Genomic DNA, 3,665 nt, shown 5'->3' with positions numbered 1-3,665 from the left:
GCTCAGGCTGGTTTCGAACTCCTGAGCTCAAACAATCCGCCCGCCTTGGCCTCCCAGAGTGCTAGGATTACAGGCGTGAGCCACCGCGCCCGGCCTGTTGAGCTTCTTTATAATCCATATTTGGAATTCTTTGTCTGTCATTTCAGTATTTTCATTTTGGTTAGTATCCATTGCTAGAGGGCTGGTGTTCCCTTTCAGGGGGAGACCTTTCATTCTGATTTTTCATACCTCCAGAGTTCTTACCCCGATTCCTTCTCATCTGGAGCAGTTGTTGCTTCCTAATTTTGGCTTTTCTTTTGTTTAGATGGGGCTTTTTTCCCCCATTCACTCATACAGGGGTGTTTGTAGCATATGTTGTGTAAGAACCTTTGGCTTGATTTGTGAGTGCTTTGGCAATTTAGGTTCCTGATAGATGCCTTAGTAATGGATATCCTTAGTGTGATGCTTTTCTGAGTTGCTGGTTGTGTGTATGCTATAGCAATGACGAGCTATGTGTGTGGGCAGATACCCTGTTGCTCTTTGATGAGAGAGGATGGAGGCCTTTGAAATCCTTTCTCTATCCCCAGCCCTATGGTCTTCTTAGCAGTGTGAATTGTAATGGCACACCCAGTTTAATCACTAAGATGGTAGGTGGCTCTTGTGAATGAGAAACAACCTCGCTTTGTATGATTAAGTCAGTAAATGTTGAAAAGGACTATGCAAATTGACCTCCCTATCAGTAGGTGGTGTTTGCCAGAAGGAACAGGCTGCCATGTTGGTTTTGTGCCTTACTCTAGTCTCTCAGGAGAAGCACTCTAATGCCCCAAGTGGTGAGTGGGGCCCTGGAACTTCCAGGTATGTCCTTATTCTCTGCCTCAGGAGGGGCAGGTAGAGGAGTGAGGCTGGGTTGGGTGGGCTTGCCCTCAGGCTGTGCAAAAGCTGGTGAAGTTGCTGTTTCAGCAGGGTTCAAAGGTCTGTTCCCAGCTTCTGAGGAAAGCCACCTGGGAAGGGCTAAAGTGGCCCCATCCAATCAGAAAGTCTGCTTGTGGAGACCAACCCGTCTGAGATTCACAATCTGACTGTCCAGTTCTTATATCTCGCCCTGGCCTGTGTGTCTGTCCTGCTAGCATGTCTCCCCAAAATGCCAGCCAGCAGGGAACTTCCAAATTGGGCACCCCAGGTCCACTGCAAGTCCACAGAGAAAGAGGCATGGGCCCCACTCTCTGTGGATGCCTCAGCCTGGAGTACGCACCCGCTGGAGAGAGGGAACTGCTCCCCTACTTCTTAACAGAAACTGCTTTCCTGGCTAAAATGGGTGGGGAAGGGGCCACCACTCCGGGTCAGCCCCAGGGCATGAATGAACTGCACCAGGTTGCTATGGCACCCAGCGCTGTGTACTTCTTCACCCTAGAATCTGCCCTAATCAAACAGGGTGGTTTTCCTGTGGGGTGGTGGGAGGATGGGTGCTCTCCCACCTGGCCACATCTCGGAACCCCACAGTATTCTGTCAGATCTGCCCACATGGGCTTCCTCACCATCTGAGTCCAACTCACAGACCTCCCTGTTGTGTCTCCAGCAATCCACTGGAGTCAGAAGGACACAGGGTCTGTCTGGCCTACTTGTCTGACCTGCTGGCGTGTGACTCCACGAAACGCTTTCAGGCAGGGAGTTCCTGAGTCTGGCACCCCGGATCCACTGCAGGCCCCTGTAGGGAAAGCCATGGGTCCCACTTTCTGTGGAAGTCAGCCTGTAACATACTCCTGCTGGGCGGGTGGCCACTCACCAAAATCTCGGCCCAAACTGCATTCCCTGTTCCAGTGGGTGGGGGAGGGGCAGGGGAGGAAGAATCTGAATGTAAGAAAGCCAGCTCTCTGGCCTCTCGTGACACCCTGGCACAGAGTGTCTGAGCCCTGTGATCCCGCAAGTTCTCCCTGCTATACTGTGTTTTCCACTGTGTCTGAGCTTGTCGGGGTAGAAAAGCCTCTGAGAAACTCATTAGCACTGGCCACCGAATGCCTATGGAAACGTGAGAGGGATCCCCTGTACCTTTTCAGTGGACTCAGAGTTTCTCTGGGTTTGATCCTCTCCAATATCCTTTTTCCGTTATCTTTTACCTTCTCTGCTTCTCAGTTTTCTTCCCTGAGATCCATGGCAAGCTCTAGCACCTCTCTCTATAATCCACACCCACCCTGTGTCTCTTCTTCTCTATCCTTTGTCAGAATTCCTATCTTCCCTCCAGAATGGTCTGACAAGCAATGTCTCTAGTCAGCCATCTTGTCTCCTGAAGTTGTGCCAACTTTATTAGTTGCTGTACTGACTTTTTTAATGTACAACTCTGAAGCTCAGTTATACATCTTTTTTTTTTTTTTTTTGAGACTCCTTTTTTTTTTTTTTTTTGAGACGGAGTCTCACTGTGTTGCCCCGGCTGGAGTGCCATGGCGTCATCCTGGCTCACAGCAACCTCAAACTCCTGGGCTCAAGCGATCCTCCTGCCTCAGCCTCCCGAGTAGCTGGGACTACAGGCATGCGCCACCATGCCCGGCTAATTTTTTCTATATATGTTTAGTTGTCTGATTAATTTCTTTCTATTTTTAGTAGAGACAGGATCTCACTCTTGCTCAGGCTGGTCTCGAACTCCTGAGCTCAAACAATCCGCCCGCCTCGGCCTCCTAGAGTGCTAGGATTACAGGCATCAGCCACTGCTTCCGGCCTCAGTTATACATCTTTATTATCACTCAGATCTAATTATCTCAAAACATAAGACTTTCATATTTCTATACTTTCTTTTTCTGTTGTTTATGACTAATAATTCTCTTTATTAATGTATCTACAAGAAATTAGTCTGTATTTGGATATGAACAGGTAGGTAGAATAAATGAGCTTCCACAGATAGTTCTGATATACAAAATATAATAGCTTATAAATGCTGGGATTGTCAGGTTTTAGTCTGAAATGTCGGTTCTTGGTACACTTGTGGCCGAAGAATGACCAGACACGCCAAAGTTAGGCAAGCACGAAAATGAGGTTTATTGAGGAGACAAAGATGGGATTATAGGGCCAAGAGCAAGATACAGGTTTACAGAGCATGATACATATGCCACAGATGATGACCAGACCCATTGTCGCAGCAGGGTGAACAAAAGGAAGGACAAAGAGAGGGACTGGTTATGGTCTGCATCTTGTTTTATGGTTCCTGAATAGGGACTTTCCTCGTAGTTCAGAGTCACCATGGTACCACTTTGATTGGACAGTTGGGGAGCTGCATGACCTGAGTCTTACTGTGCATGTGGCTTCTAGGTCACTTTCCGGACTTTATGGTACCTATGCTGCTTGGCCCGTGGGCTAGAGAGTCCTCTGCATTCTTCTGCAGCTGGTGCACCAAGTTCTGATTGGCAGATTCATAGGGTATTCCTTCCACCCCCAGGTATGGAGAATTAGCGTTGAGCAGGACCAAGATGGGGGCAACAGCACCCACTTTCATCCCTAGGAGACCCGGAATCCCTCACTGTCTGTCTAACAGGATTACATGAATTTAAAGTTTTAGTAGAAGAAAGTAAACTAAATACTATGTAATGCCATCAATCTATTGATGGATTTTTAGATGTTCAACTTTGAAATTTTACATTGTGTTCTTTAAAAATCTAATACTTCCAGAGTCTGATAATGCTTAAAGTTTAAAATAAATA

The 3,665-nt window shown here is 47.4% G+C and overlaps 1 protein-coding gene across 1 annotated transcript in view; it reads left to right on the top strand.

Annotated features, from left to right (window-relative positions):
• The window catches only part of SH3GLB1 (SH3-domain GRB2-like endophilin B1), a 41,415-nt gene that overhangs the window by 15,660 nt on the left and 22,090 nt on the right, over positions 1–3,665 (top strand). The window lies entirely within an intron of this gene.

Source organism: Propithecus coquereli, unplaced genomic scaffold (assembly GCF_000956105.1).
Source record: "Propithecus coquereli isolate 6110/MARCELLA unplaced genomic scaffold, Pcoq_1.0 Scaffold7, whole genome shotgun sequence".
Taxonomy (NCBI): domain Eukaryota; kingdom Metazoa; phylum Chordata; class Mammalia; order Primates; family Indriidae; genus Propithecus; species Propithecus coquereli.
This window is presented reverse-complemented; position numbering and strand designations above follow the sequence as displayed.